The sequence below is a fragment of the Gallus gallus genome, chromosome 1 (genome assembly GCF_016699485.2).
Source record: "Gallus gallus isolate bGalGal1 chromosome 1, bGalGal1.mat.broiler.GRCg7b, whole genome shotgun sequence".
Classification (NCBI taxonomy): Eukaryota; Metazoa; Chordata; class Aves; order Galliformes; family Phasianidae; genus Gallus; species Gallus gallus.
In genome coordinates this window covers 56,229,432-56,246,216 of record NC_052532.1, presented here as the reverse complement: position 1 = coordinate 56,246,216, position 16,785 = coordinate 56,229,432, and the positions used below count along the sequence as shown (strand labels likewise).

The window sequence follows — 16,785 nt, the reverse complement described above, 5'->3', positions numbered from 1 at the left end:
CAGAATGGATCCTCGTCCTCAAAAGTTGTCTTCTACAGAAGTTTTTTTGAAGGGGGTTGGGCTCACGACCATTTTATTTTCCCATCTTGCTCACAGGAAGAGATTCTAGAAATTACTCCTTAGAGGCAGACAACACACTGATGCAGAACAGATACTCAACAGGTACATCCACAGAGACAAGAATTGCTTAAGACTCTGAACACAAATGGTGAGATATGTAGCCTAAGGCACAGAGACATGATCTGCTAGTTAAGATCCTAAGTCCTTACTACAGCATGCTGTTCATGGACCTCTATTAATATAGCTTACACTTAATCGAAAACAGAAACTAATATGCTCCCTTCCCTAACTGAAGCAGTGGCTTTGACGTTATAACACACACCTCACAGGAAAAAATGACAAAAACAACAATGAAAAACAAGGAGTGCCATACATCCTAAAATCCAAGTTCTTAACTTTGCCTTGCTAAGTAGCTTCCTGTCTGACTGTCAGCGCAACCACAGCCCAGGGCTCTAAAGGACCAGCAGGACACACACCGCACACCACGTGCTCAGTACTCCCACTCCTGGCTTTATTTTGCCTGCTTTGGTACTCTCACATCAAGAGTTGGGAATCTTTCTCTTTGTGAAACCACCAACTAACACTCCTATTTTAGAAAAGATCACGCAGTGTAATCTGATATTAGACCAAATAAGGTCATTTCAACTTTCCAAAAGTGGGAGTGGACAGGAAAAGAGATGACTCCTTCCCATCCTTGAAAAAGCATGACTTCTCCAAGCCAGTGCTTGCTTCATGGTGCCATCCGAAATCCGGGAAGGAAACTCTACCTCCAATGTGATGTAAGAAAGCAGCGATCCTTTATTTCTCACAATACATACCAGGCAACTTGACAAGCAAGTGCACCCTCTGAGTTCAGGTTCTACATTTAGGTAAGACAGACACATGCAGGCATACATATCCATTCTTTTACAAGAACTCATTAACATATGCCAATGTCCCTCCACGCACATGCAGTTGCATTTAGTCCACTTACTTTATCCCCATTTTTCTACCATCAGTTTCATCACTGAGACTGTCGGCTGACCTTTAGCCGTTCTTCCCCAATTTGGAAGATTTCCATTGCTTGTTAGGCCATAATGAGCAACTTCTAAAACAACATATGTGCAATCCGAAGATGTCCTTGCACGTGCTGGGCGCAAAAGGTAGTAGTAGTCTGTTACGACTCCTGTGCTTCTTGTGAAGCAGAATTAAGAGAAAACAAGGCTGTTCACACACCACACAAAGTTGATGTGGAAAGTTTTAGAATTAGCACTCATCGATTTGTTTTGCTAAACTAATATATTAGTCCTTACACTAACATACTGATCCCTATTGCTATGCAAACCAGCCTATATCAACGGCAGCAAACAGAATGCCAAATCTCTCCTAATGATTCAGTGTAACTGACAACAAAACACACTTCGGTACCTCTGGGACTACCTGGCCCAACACCCACAGCAGGATGCCCAGGGCCATGTCCCAGTGGCTTCTGAAGATCTCCAAGGAGGAGACCCCACAGGCTCTGGGCAACCTTTGCCAATGCTCTGCTACCAACACAGCACAGAAGTAGTTCTGATGGAACCTCCCATGGTCTAGTTTGTGCAGATGGCCTCCTGTACTGGCACTGGGCAATGTTAAAAGGAGCCTGGCTCTGTCCCCTTTGCACCCTTCCCTGTTACTTACAGATGCTGATGAGATCCCCCTGAGCTTCCTCTTCTCCAGACTGAGCAGACCCAGCTCTCTCACTCTCTCCTCAAAGCAGAGGTGCTTCTCTGCCTTGAAAACCCCTTTTTTCCCCTTCACTGGCCTCTTCTCAGTATGCCCATCTCTCTTGTACTGAGAGTCTAGTGCTGGACCCAGTGCAGCATGGCCTCACCAGCATCAAGCAAAGGGAAAGGACCACCTCCCTGCACTTTCTGCTGGTGATACTTTGCGTGATGCAGCCCAGGACACTCTTAACCTTCTTTGCCTTTGATTTTACAAAGCTGGCACCGTCCCACTTTGTGTTTGCACTGTTTTATTAAAAAATGAAATAGTTCAGAGTGAACAAACATCTGTGCTTTAATTTTCTTTAAACAACAGTTCTCCTTTCTACAGCACGCACCTTTCACACACCTGTACAAATTACTGTGCAAGTGTTTCGTTACACAAGGAATGCATCTACCCCCTCTTTTAACTGAAGAAATTCATGCCATGCACACTGAAGTAATTCTCAAATAACATGATCTATAACAGATGACCGCAAAGTTACCTCTGAGCAGTCACACTGCAGTGGATCTCCATGAAAAAAAAAAACCCTGAATAAATAGCACACTGTTTACCCCTGAAGTAAGCTTTTCCTATTAGAAAAGAGAAAACAGAAAACACCTCCTGACAAATCCTCTCTCAAACTCAACATTTCCACTAACCTCAAAATGTTAATGTTTGGCACATCTTTGGACACATAAGAACAAGTGAGAGCTTTAATTCTCTAGCTACAATTTAAGCAAACAGAGACAGCAGAAGATGTGTCACATCCTGAGCTCTCCCCCAGCACACACAGCGCTTCACTGTAGGTTACTGTGATGCTTTTATCCCTGTGCCATCTTCTACTGTCTGCTTCTTCATTTTCATTTTGTAAATGGACTGCTGTGCTTCACCAGCTCCCAGCCGCAGGCTCAGGGCATTTCCCTGCACCCCATCCCTCTATTTAAGCAGACAAGCCTGCCATTAAAAGGCACTGCTGCTATAGGTAAGTCGTGAAGAATTAAGATGCTGGTATCCCAGTACTACCTAACAGGGTACACTCCTGTACTGCAGTACCTTGCTTTTCCGTTCCCATCAGAGCCAAAACTGTGCAGGAATAGGACAACGCAGTGCCAAGAGCCTTGTCTGATCTGCCTAATAATCAGCTGTGTTAACGGCACGAGAAAACCGCTCTGTGTTTGTAAGTGCCCAAAGCTGACACTGAATACCTTACAGAATTACCGGTTATGTAACACCCTGCTCAGCCAAATCTTCCAGTGCAACGTCACGCCTTGTTCCAAAACACCAAATAATTTGCTTCTTGCATACGTCTCCTGTCACATCCAGCAAAGCTACTTAAGGTTTCTCTCCATGCAACAGGAAATTGCCGTAACTGACGCATTCCATGAGAGCAGACAGGCAGCGCTTGGCTTTGAATCGCTCCTTTGTCGAAAGTCTATGAAACACGAAAATAAAAACTCCACTGTATCAACATGCACTCCACAGGGAAAAACAAGTCCGATTTAGGCAGATGATTTATGTTAAAGTGACTTAAAATCAAATCTGCGTTGTAAAGAAAAATGCAGTTTAAGATAGTAAGCACATGAGACGGCAGGTGTTGACGTCTTCAGGATCTCCACAACAGTCCTATCATGCCCACATCCATTGCTGCTTATTTTTACTGCTCAGAAACCTTCAGGACCCCCAGGAAACCTCTTCCAAACAGCAGATGTAAATGAAGTTTCAAAAAAGCTTTCTCTTCAACCCATACAACTGTTTATACACAACATATTCTCGTATAAAGACCTATACATTTCCTAGAGCAGGATGCTTTGGTGGTTTTATCTCCTCCCACCATGCCCAGCTGCCCACTGCATCTGAAACTTCCAAGCATGGACAACAAGAAGGGGCAAGAACGGCCCGTCACTATAAGAAAGACATTGAGGCCCTGGAGTGTGTCCAGAGAAGGGCAACAAAGCTGGTGAGGGGTCTGGAGCACAGGCCTTATGAAGAGCGGCTGAAGGAGCTGGGATTGTTCAGTCTGGAGAAGAGGAGGCTCAGGGGAGACCTTATTGCTCTCTATAACTACCTGAAGGGAGGTTGTAGTGAGCTGGGGGTCAGCCTCTTCTCTCGGGTGACTAGTGATAGGACTAGAGGGAATGGCTTCAAGCTGTGCCAGGGAAGGTTCAGGCTGGATGTTAGGAAATACTGCCTCTCTGAAAGGGTGGTCAGGCACTGGAATGGGCTGCCCAGAGAGGTGGTGGAGTCACCAACCCTGGCAGTGTTCAAGGAACATTTGGATGTTGTGTTGAGGGACATGGTTTAGTGAGAACCATTGGTGACGGGTGGATGGCTGGACTGGGTGATCCTGTGGGTCTTTCCCAACCTCGGTGATTCTATGATTCTAAGAAGAGGATCTGCAGACAGCTGTGAGCAGGCAGTACTGAGTACTTCAACACAACCTTCCAGCTCTGCATGGAACACACATGTCCTTTTCGATGCTTCCCTAATTGTAGTATAATGTATTGGACAAAGCAACGTGAACTACCATTCTCGTGGTTTTCCTAACCTCTCTCCAAAAGTCAGAGTATTTTATTTCCTTACGAAGTATGTTAAGTATCGGGAAAACTGAGATTAAACATGACTAATTTAGGAACTTACATGAGATCACAAGGGACCACATGCGATGAGGCCAACAGGTGCTCTTAGGTTCCCTAATTCTGAAGCAAGTTCTCAAAATTGGACTTAAATTATATGTCTCATGAGGTAATTTGCACATAGGTGTCAATAAAAAGAAAGTTACATTCTTCATGTGCATTTATATATGCTTCCTGTTCTCAAAAGCTTTAGGACAAACCCAAAGACATAATTCTTCCTTTCGCCCCCTGTCCATACAACAGCTGTCACTTGGCTTGCGTTACCTTCAGCCAAACAGTCTACTTTCCCCTCCATTCAGAGAGCTGGAAAGTACCTTTCCAGTTACTTATGCTATCCCATCATTCAGTTAACAAAGCACCAACCTGTACAAGAAATCAGAGCCTGCACTTTCTGTTCTTTCAAATACATCTGCATCAAAATATTTTCACTGAAGCACTAAGGGCTTTGACTCCAGGCTCGGTCACAAGCTCTCACCAAGTTCTCCAGTATCCACTGCTTTGTGCAACTGTGCGTGCTGACAGCTCACACTGGTGATATGGCTGTAATTTAGTCCACACATTAAGAGGGCTAAATTAAGTCAAGTCACAGTGGCTCATGCTTGCCAACACACACATACACACACGCACCACTGCTTTAGGTGTATTGCCAAAGGGCAACTCAGGAAGCCACAAGCCTTTGGAATGTTCAGTACAAAACATGCAATCAACCTGCTGGCCTTGAGTCCCTCTAGAAAACAGCTTCATCTATTCTTCAAATGGATCCCATATACTACTGGGCAATCTAACGAAAGAGATTTCCATCAATACAATTTTTATTTATGCATCCAATCCTGTCAGCTAAAGCAGTTATCTGGGATGAGCGTGAAGCAAACATTGTGCTACTTAAACACAGTTCTCAGTTACACATTTCCTATGTTAAGGACACACACTAACATTGATAGGATTCTATACAACAAATACAGTTGGGAAATCCTTTGTCTTTGCTCAAGGATTAAACATATATATATTATAAAGCTTACAGATATTAGATATATTTAATAGATTATTAAATAAGGGTTATATATATTAGATATATTTAAAAGATTAAACCCTTTTCCCAAAAACCCTCTCCTCGGTACCTTTTTTTTTTTCTTCCCCTAACAGAAAACCCTTATTTTTCTACAAGGGCTGAAGCGCTGTAGAGAAATTTAATTGATTTAATCCTGAAGAATCAAAGCCTAGTCTTCCCCGTAGGACGTGGAAACCTGCTGTAAGCCTTAGGAAGTGGTGTTGAGGAGTCTAAGGAAAGCCATGCCAAGGTGATGGCAAGTCCAGGGACCGTGCACAGCACAGCTCCCAGGCAAAGATTATACCAGAGTGCTAATTCTCACGGAGGTCACTGCCATCAACAGGGCCGTTCTGAAAGCAACTGTAATGGTATCTTTGCATAAGCTCAGTGGGAAAACCCACTGCAAGTCAGTGCTTTAGGTTACATTGAAATTCCATTCTGCTGCCCATCAAAATGCACCAGGGCAGCTATAAGCTTTGTAAGATACACAGAGCCAGTGAAATCGTTCACAGCTGAGTTTACAAAATGTCCATCAATATAAATGGAAAATTAACCTTAGCATTTTAATCCTGTTGCAGTAGGATTTACTATACACCCAGGGATGCTCACAGATCCCAGCATGGCAGCTTTCTGCTGGTGTTTTCATTGTAAAACACAGGAACATTTATATAATACAAGACACCCTGTTTGGCAGCTATCTTACAAAAATTCATATGACTTGAGTGAAATGGACATGTCTCGGTATACAACAACACACAAAGACAGGTAAAAGTATTTTAAAAACTTAGATGACTGTGCTTAACAAGCCTATTCTTCATAAACTTCAGAAATTCCAGAGTATCGGGAGAAGGGGAAAGAACATTATTTCCTTCAGATTTTTAAAGAATATGGAAGTAAGTCTGATCTAAAACTCCCCTCCTTTTGTTTAGCAAGGGTTTTAACCTAAAAGAGGGGAGATTTAGGTTAGATGTAAGGTAGGAATTCTTTACTCAGAAGGTGGGGAGGCACTGGCACAGCTGCCCAGAGAAGATGTGGGTGCCCCATCCCTCGACATGTCCAAGGCCAGGCTGGATGGGGCCCTGGCCAGCCTGAGCTGCTGAGTGGCAGTCCTGCCCACAGCGGGGGCTAGGACTGGATGGGCTTTGAGTTCCCACAGACAGCCTATGGAATCTTTCACTGCATTACAGATACTTCAGTATAATTAAAAATTTCAGATGTGCGATGTAAATAGGTGCTGTGCTATAACATTTCTCTTTCCTCTGGCAGCCAGAACACGCATGAAAAATATCTTCAGGCACTGTCTTCACACACCAGAGTCTGAAAGCTCCATTTGGCTGCTATGTGGAAACTGGAAAAATAATGACAACCTGTACTACTCAATTAATCTTTCTTCTAGTAAACGGATTATATTTTTTGTCACAGTTCACAACTCTGTATGAGCAATATCTTGAAGACAGAACAACAGAATACCTCCGAAGGTTTGAGGACATTTCATCTGGATCATTGTGTTTTCTCTCCGCATTATGTAAGTTGCCAAAAAGTAAAATTTGAGTTTTATACAGACAGATCCTGTGAAACACTGCACATGAATGCTGAGATACTGAAGAAGATATCCAAATTTGCAATTTAAATTGTGCTCGATAAGCAAATAACTTTCAAAAGATTGCCAGTGTACTGCAAGTCAACTTTTGCAATGAACTCAATGTGTCAAGTGTTTTCCACACCAGATCACCGTCTCCATTATCCAGGTATCAGCTGAAATAGCACAAACTTCTGGAAGTAGCTTACATTTTAAAGTACATAGTAACCCTCGCTAGAACTTAACACTACGTACAAAGCTTTAAATGAACTGTTGAAAAGATCATCTCCTCACTGTTGAAGGACTGAAGGGTTTGAAATCCACCCGTCTTTCAAAAGCGTTGAGTACTTCTCCTGTAGTATTCTCAACGCTAGTAACCTGTAGGTCTTCACAAACTAAAAAGTAATTTAAGAGATGAACCAGAGGCACAACGCTAAGAAGCAAAGCCAAATTATCGCTTAGTTCTTTTTATCACTTAGATATAAAGAAGCTTTTCCATGATGATTTTTCTCACATACTTACAGACCTGAATTCTGAAGCAGGAACCTGAAGCATAAGTACTTTACACAACCACTTGTTAGCAACACGAACAAGCCAGAAGGAAGTAAGTAGACCTCATGGGAAAAGCCATTGTCTGGCATCCCCAAAAAGGTCTTCCCGATTAGCAAACATGGAAAGAACAAAAACCTCAGGGGAATTTTGTATTTCCCCCAGTGCTTCCAAAGAAAATAGCAAGCACTCAATTTTAGCTCACTATACACTTATACATAATTGTCCCCAAATATAATAAATTAGATGGCTTAGATTGTTTTCCCACTCCTCCCATTAATAGGCAAGAATAGATGAAGGTGGCTTCTAAGTTTACTATATGTGGTCTTTTTAATAACAATAAATTTATTTGTTACCTCAATTTCTTCAGGATTAAGATGGTTATAACAACTTTCAGAGTTCAAAAATACTTAGTATATTGTCTTTATCTCTTGCATATATCTCTGTCCTCTCAAATCCACTTGCCTTCCTTCCTGCACCTCACCTTCTCAGATACCACAGCTCTTGTTTGCTAACTTCAGCCATGCAATAGCAGGTAGTCCTGCAACAGTATGGGAAAGCCATGTATAGCCAAAAATAATGCATAGAATACTGTTAGGAATGTTATTCTGGAATATGTGGCTTCATTCCTTCCAGATATCTCCACCTAGAAATTCTTACACAGCATCACTCAGCAAGACTTGGATATTATGTATGCATACCTATGAAAAATGGGTTTTCTAGATTAACTACCAGTGCAGAAGCTGCAGAATATTATCAAAAATATTTTAAGAGAATGATCTCAAGTAAATATCCATCATTTAGTGCAATTAGAGGAGCCACGTCAGCTCAACAGTTTAAGAATAGACTGGAGAACTGTTAAAGAATATTGCACTGGTTGATTTTAGGCTGCAAGGCCAAGACAGCAGTTTTCACTAGACACAGCTTGTTATTTTGCGGGATCTTAATTTCACAGGTCTCAAAACAGATTTCTAACTGGCAGAGTTCTTAACTTTCCAGGTTTTTACTGCTGCACATCTCAAAATAAACACATAACTATGTTTTGAATAGTGTATGTATAAATATCATATACATACATACATGTATATATAAATGTATGTATATGGAAATGTTTGGCTTAAGATCAGTATAAGAAGCGTGGCATGCTTCAGCATACTCCCATGTAATTATTAAATGATAAATATTTATATGAGAGAAACACGAGAAGAACAGCTATAGTAGAGAACACAGCGAGCTCACAAATGCATGGTACCTTGGGACACAAGGTAATTTCAGCTAGATTCCACTCAGCCTCCTTACAACTGGTATATTAAAAACATAAGGCTTCTTCACTCCCCCTCAGATGTAGACACACATGCATACAGAGAAACTACAACGATTTCATAGATACAGATCTTATCTATCGGTACAAGTAACTCCAGATTGCTCACAAACTGAACGTGAATAGGCAAGCCAAGAAATACAACATTTGTAAATAGGGGCTAATCCCTAAGAAAGCTAAAATGGCCAGTAAGACTGTATTTACCTGTTCACTGAATGTAGCCAGACATTTTAAAGATAGATCTCATGAGACACATCACTACGAACGTGTTTCCCCTTCCCGAAACACTAGGCATACAACAGCACTGACACACAGCCTTTTCCTGGAGTTGTGCTTTGTTGGGAGTAGACAAAAGCATAAGCCTCCTTCCCAAGCCTACCCTGAAAAAGCACTTCTAAAAAAGAGACCTGGTTCTTGGACAAAGCAGAAATGGCGGCACATTTATAACAACACTTCTTCACGTTCCTTCTAGTTTCAATGGGATAAGTTTATCATCCCAGAACAGTGAGTTCCCTGAAATCAATCAGCATTTCTACCTAATCCCCTCCTACAGATGGGCTAAGCACAACGATCTGTGAAAAAAATTAATGGAGTTCTAATCTCAGAGGTCTCCAGATAATTTCCTCAGAAGTAAATCACAGCTTGCACATCACTGATTTGTCTGGGAGGAACAATGCATACACAGTGATTACCCACCCAAACCTGTGGATTTTCAAAGCCTTCACCTAGGCCCTTTGACAGAACTCTTGAATTCTGTCAAAGAATAAAGCTCAAATGTCCTTGAGCTTTAGAATGAAAAAGAATTTACGCAAGTGGGGGGTATAGATATGTTATTTAGCATCCTCTAGAAGTGGCCAGGAAGAGAGAGGTAAATAAGTTAGCAATGTTTATCAACAGCAATTCAGGAAAGTCCCACCTAACAACCGACACTGAAGATCAGCAGATGGCCTTCCTTATACCCCGGGCTTCCACCACAGCACATTCAGTGCAATTAAAGATTGAGAGACATGAAGTACAGAAAGGAGGAAAAGCAACCCTAATGACAGGAACAACAATAAGCTCTGAATTAGTTCTATTACACCAGAAAAGAGATTGTGTAGTACTATCCAATGTGAGTTCACAGAATCATAGAATGGCCTGGGTTGAAAAGGACCATAATGATCACCTAGACCCAACTCCTCTGCCACAGGCAGGGTTGCCAACCACTAAACCAGGCTGCCCACAGCCACATCCAGCCTGGCTTTGAATGCATCCAGGAATGGGGCATCCACAACCTCCTTGAGCAACCTGTTCCAGTGTGTCACCACCCTCTGTGTGAAAAACTTTTTCCTAATATCTAACCTAAACCTCCCCTGTCTCAGTTTAAAACCATTCCCCCTTGTCCTGTCACTATCCACCCTCATAAACAGCCATTCACCCTCCTGTTTATATACTCCCTTCAAGTACTGGAAGGCCACAATGAAGTCTTCCTGGAGCCTTCTCTTCTCCAAGCTAAACAATCCCAGTTCCCTCAACCTTTCCTCATAGGAGAGGTGCTCCAGCCCTCTGATCATTTTAGTGGCCCTCCTCTGGACTCGCTCCAAGAGTTCTGCATCTTTCTTGTACTGGGGGCGCCAGGCCTCGATGCAATACTCCAGATGGGGCCTCACAACAGCAGAGTAGAGGGGGACAATCACCTCCCTCTCCCTGCTGGCCACCCCTTTTTTAATGCAACCAGAACACAGTTGGCCTTCCAGACTACAAGCACACATTGCTGGGTCACGCCCAGCTTTTCGTCCCCCAGGACCCCCAAGTCCTTCCCTACAGGGATGCTCTCAAGGGGTTCTTCCCCCATTTTGTATAAACACCTGGGATTGCCCCGGCCCAAATGCAACACCCTGCACATGGCCTTAATGAACCTCATTAGGTTCTCATGGGCCCACTTCTCCAGCCTGTCCAGGTCCCTCTGGATGGCTTCCCTTCCCTCCAATTTATTGACTGCACCGCTCAGCTTGGTGTCATCTGCAAACTTGCTGAAGGTGCACTTGATGCCATCATCTGTGTCACTGATGAAGATGTTGAAGAGCACTGGTCTCAAGACCAACCCCTGAGGGACACTGCTTGTGACCAGCCTCCACCCTGACACAGAACTATTGACCTCTGGCTGTGACCAGCCAGCCAATTCTTAATCCACCGAACAGTCCACCCTTCGGATTCATACCTCATCCACCAATGCCGTCACCTCATCATAGAAGGCTACCAGATTGATCAGGCATGATCTGCCCTTGGTGAAGCCATGCTGGCTGTCTCAGATCATCTCTTTGTCTTGTATTTCCCTAACAAAGCTTCTAGTGCCTTAACAAAGCCTTCTAAGTGTCAGCTCAGTGCTCAGCAAAAATCAAAAGCACAAAACAAAATACTAAAGGCCCCTGCGAAAGAAATAGGGGCCAATGCAGAAATACATTGTTAGTTACACTATATACCCTGTGACCTCACCTTAAATACTGCATGCAATTATAACTACTACTCCCCAAAAAGAAGTTTAGGTGTCACAGAGAAGATTAACAATGAAACATACATGCAGACTGGCTCCATTATAACATTTTGTGGACAGGAAGAAAGACAACCAGTGAGACTAAGGCTAAGGTTTCCGAAGTCAGGAGTGGGAGAGACATGAGGAGTTAAAAACTAGCTGTGATATTTTAGAATAAAGGGTTTTTAAAAATACATAAAAATCAGAAATTGACTAGCTTAAGAACAGCAAAATGGAAGTATTTTCCCCTGCAATTAAATAGCGGTTCACACTACCATAGGATGTTGGTGCCCTGCCCCTGGAGACTTTCAAGACAAGGCTGGAAAATACCCTGGGCAACCTGATCTAGCTGTGGTGCCCCTGCTCATGGCAGGGGAATTGAACTAGATGGCCTTCAGAGAACCCTTCCAACCCTAAGGATTCTATGATTCTGTGTTAAGAGTATGAATATTAAACAACTAGACATTTCTGGAATAAACTGCATTCACAGTGCATTCAGTCACAGGACACTGGAAGAGATCAGAGAAAAGATTACTACAAGCTTGCTCAGTTTTTCAACATGGTGAACCTTCACATGGTCTGACACATTGCATGAATTTGCATTATTTCAGAACACGCTGTTCTATGTGACACACTGCAACAGCAGTTACAGCCCTCAATTTAAACAAAATAAATGTTTTGCTGTAAATTATGTCACAGACACAAAGCATACCTTTAAAGATACAACACCAGTTCTAAGTAAGGGACTTGTCCTAATTTCTTCTCCTTGGCATCACAGCCTTTTTTTGGCCAGCCAACTCTTCCATATCAATTCATTTCACTGTTAGAACTGGTGATTTTGAGTAATTTCAGTGAAAGGCATTACTATGTACATCACTGGAAACCTTCATTTACCTACATTCAAAGGAGGATGGTTTCATAAATACGGTCTTTTTGAAGACTGTATTCTTGCTTGTTCTCTTCTGCTGGTTTTTGTTCTAGCTGCATCTTTATCTGTCATGTCTTTTACAAGTCGGCTTTTTCCTCCTCTAATATATCAGAGCACAACCCTGTTCAAACCATCAAGCATCTTTTTCCATCCAGTTCTGAGACTCTTACAGTTTTCCCATTTTCTGCCAACTGTGAGTGAAATTAAGGGCATCATCAATAAAAAAAGCCTTTGTATGTTAGGAAAAGTCATAGAACAGTTTCTTCCATCCTGTTCAGCTAGTTCTTTTCCCACCCATTGCTTTTCTTGGTCAAACACTGCTTTAAGTTTGAAGCCAGGTATAAACATTACAGATTCAGGAACCCTCAAGTGTCATTACAGCAAGATTTTCAACCTTCGCTTCACAGTTTCCTGGGGAGGACATATACTAGTTCTAAAATACCCACAAAAGGAAATTCAGAAGGGAAGAAAACTAGCGACTAGGCATCTACAACTAAAAAAGATTAATAGCTCTGCTGCTTATAGCTCATAGAGAAGAAAACCAATAAGCATTACAGAGCACAGTAGAAATTCCACAGGAAAACCAAACAGCACAAGCAAACTAGTTCAACCAACTAAGAACACAGGGTCTCAGCACAATGGCTCCAATTCAGATGGTGCCATCTTCACTACAGAAGGTAACAGATCAATAGGATCTCCTTGGAGTAACATGGACAAAAATCTACACCAGCATTTCACTCAGAAGCCAAAAATCACATGAACAAAACTACTGAGGGATTGCAGTCAACCTCTCACTCCCTATATTGCAATTTAAAATTAAAAAAAATACTCCAATTAAATGGCTAATATAGCATGGAAGTGAACAGAAAGCACTAAAACGAGTAATGCTGGTCACTGCAGATATCAGCTTCTATAGTGCTGCACTGAATTACTGGAAAGTTTCCACTGTCGCAGAAGTGTCGGCTTATCTCCAGCCACCCCTGCACACTACCAGCAGTTGCTAACGTGCAAACCATGCTTGGAGGAAATTCATGCCACAAGCAACAGTGGCCAATGGGACTTGAACCTTGGCACAATGCCCACACTAAAAAAAAAATATTCTAATATCATTAGACTCTATGATGTCCTTCTTTGACAACATACAGCCACATGTTTATCACAACAGAGAGCAACAGCATGATCTTACAGTCCTAACTGATCCTCCTAATCTTCCAGTCCCAACTCTGGCCTAATTCGGTTCAGAAAACAACAATTTTTGCCATGTTATCAATACAGCCTTTAGTTGTTAAGTCTAAATGAATCAACTTAGCCTCTATGCAGAATTTGTAAAATAAATAAATAAACTGTTTGGAAGATTTTTGGTAGAAAGCTTCAAAATCCAGTAGACTGTATTAGCATCTGTTCTAGGGCATCTTTAAACAAATGAGTTTAATTAGCTTTTTAATCTAAAGCAGATACCTAATCACAACAGATACCTTTGTGGTGTACAGTTTTAATAACTCAGCTCCCACATGCCCATCACTCTCAATTCCCAATAACATCCCTGCAATTCAGGAAGTCACTTCAAGTCTTCCACGCTGTCAGACAAAGCAACATCTCTGACACATCTAATATACCCTAAACAAGCAACAGCAGTTCACCAAGTAGTATTTTACATTTGATAATATATTATATTTAAATTAGTATCTTTATATCTGTCATAGTTCATAACAGAGTTATAGTACCATTAAAACAATAGTATACTACCCGCAAGATTATTAATGCTACCCAAGGATTAATCTACAAGCAAAATTTATATGCAATACCTGTGCAGCTGCAATAGTAGGTCTTTCTGTAGCCCATAAAACAGGAGATTACAGCCTGGATATGAAATAAGTGATTCACAAAGCTGGTGTAAGAAAATTTAATAGAAATGTAAAAGTTATTATAATCTAAAAACTGAAAGTTCCTTTCCCTGAAAGAGAAGGTAAAGAATTAAGTGGGCAGTAATGCTTTTCACTCTATCAAAACCACACAGTTTTACTAAGTGAGAAGTGTTTGTGCTAGCTTCCATGAGCTGCACTAACACTTGTTTCTCATGATAAATAAGAAATTTGATAGTACCAGCACACACCTGCACAGAATTTCCTCCATCACTCCCCCACCATTTTTTTCTACCAGTTTCTTTTACTGACGAACGAAATCAATTAAACAGGGATTTAAAAAAGAAAAAAAAAAAGTTGTTTTTTTTATTAGAGACCTACAACCCCCTAAACTACCACTAAATATGTTTACCATTCTTGACCCCACTGCAGTGCCAAGATTCAAGCATGGTCTGCTTCCCCTTTAGTATGTTAAGCCAATCAAGCAACAGTCATTACCTCTGTTTTCCCTCCCCTCTTGCCCAGTTCTGTTCCAGGTTTACTAAAGTAGGGCATTTTAACATCAGCTCCCTCCTTCCACCCCTCCCCACTTGTTTGAGAAGCGAACTTCGACTTCATTTCTAAGAAACAACATACAAGAAACAGATGTAATCATCAAGAAATCAAGTTCGTTACAGACCTCTGCACACAAAACATTTTCCAAAAACTTTAAAGTGGCTGAAAAAAAAGAAATGAAGATTATGTCATTTTAAGGATTTCAGAGGTAAATTAAGTTGCCTGGAATGTTAATCTCATAACCAACTGAAGTGTACATACCATGCAGTAATCAAACTTTCCCATTTAACTGAGCAAAACTTACATCCCTAAAATGCTAAGCCTCTAAAAAGTAGACGCTGGTTATCAAATGCCACTGTGGGTGCCATAAACTAACGATCATACAGTTGTTTGGGATGGAAGGGATCTTAAAGATCATGTAGTTCCAAACCCTGTCATGGGGTAAAACACCAGTTGTGGATACTGGTAATCAGAAACTTCTCCTGGAGCTTCATGAAGAGTTGAGTTTGTCCCCTATACTGAGGATAAACCATCTTTCATAAGCTGTCAGGTCATCCTTCACATAGAGAAGTAGGCTCTTCATTTAAATTAAGAAAGGCAACAGTGAGTGTTCAGCTGAAACGGTCCCAAATGTCACAGTAACATTCCTATAGCCACTAGCGTTGGGCTTCATTATCCAAAATTACAATTTCTTGTTCTAAACTTGCCCTCAAGCTTGTTACAGATTGTCAAGCAGTAAGTGAACACACGATATTAATAAAGATGTTTCTCTCCCTGAAAGATCAGTACCTGTATGTATGACTCAAGTTTGGCTGAGGAAGAAAATATGTATTCTGAATACCACATAGCCTCACAGCAGAAACACCCATATTGGTGTTTGCTGTAGGGAAGTTACCAATAAAGTCCATCCAAAACACCTAAAATCTAAAATACATATCTTTCTAACAAGGAAAACTAATGAAGCCTGGCATTTCCAAAACCTATAGTTTTCATTAAAAAGCCAGCAAGTTCAAATCTGCATGGCACGCCATTTGAAGGCCTTGAGCATGACTGAGTACACTTATTAGTTAGGTTCATTTTTTTTTTTAATATTCCATCCCAGAGATGCTTCAGAATTCATAATGTTTCATATCTATGTGATACTTAAATCATAATTAAAGAAACCACAAGGGTGACACTTCCAGCTCCACATGAGACCGGAAAACAGCCTCTCAGAAGTGACCTATTACACACACAGCCCCAAATGACTCACTTTTATTAGCTTCTCTCCAATGGGGCTTCCTCTCCCCAACACACTGTTCCATCATTAAGACAACACGTGGAGGAAAAACACCAAATTCACTATCATTTGGCTACGAAAGCCCACCAGGATAAAAATAAAATACGCATCTGCTCCCTCGTACAAAAACGTGCTGGTTTGTGTTTTTCTCCGAAATATTTCAGTGTTCCTTTCCGCTCCCAACCCTTCACAACATCACAACGTTCAGGAAAACTCTTGCATCTTATGTGGTTAATGTTTATAAATATCTAAAGGGAGGTGAGAGGCAAATGGATGAGGCCAGGCTCTTCTCAGTAGTGCACAGCAACAGGACATGGAGTAATGGCCTCAAACTTCGACATAGGAAGCTCCACACTAACATCTGGAAGAACTTTACTGTCAGGGTGACAGAACACTGGACCAGGTTGCCCAGAGAGGTTGTGGGGTCTCCTTCTGTGGAGATATTCAAGACCTGTTTGGACACCTACCTGTGTGACCTACTGTAGGGTACCTGCTTGGCAGGGGGTTGCACTCAATGACCTTGAGGTCCCTTCCAACCCCTGCAATTCTGTGATTCTGTGATCTTCTTCTGTAGAATGAACGTATGCCTCTGCCCAGCATCCCTCAGACAAGACAGTGACAGGCTGCCACACTGCCTGTCAGATCCACTGCTGGCTCATGTGCTCTGGCAGGCAATAAAAACAGGCCCCACGTTGTTCCTTTAACTCTTCTGCTAACAGAAAAGCTGCCAG

The 16,785-nt window shown here is 41.7% G+C and overlaps 1 protein-coding gene across 8 annotated transcripts in view; it reads right to left on the bottom strand.

The window, feature by feature from the left end:
- KIAA1549 (UPF0606 protein KIAA1549 homolog) overlaps positions 1 to 16,785 on the bottom strand; it is a 157,660-nt gene that overhangs the window by 110,024 nt on the left and 30,851 nt on the right. The window contains exon 2 of one of the 8 annotated variants that reach the window (XM_046910092.1): positions 3,007 to 3,220. The exons of the other annotated variants lie outside the window; for them this stretch is intronic. The gene's annotated coding sequence lies outside the window, so the exon portion shown is untranslated. The remainder of the gene's footprint in view (positions 1 to 3,006; positions 3,221 to 16,785) is intronic. 8 annotated transcript variants of the gene reach the window in all.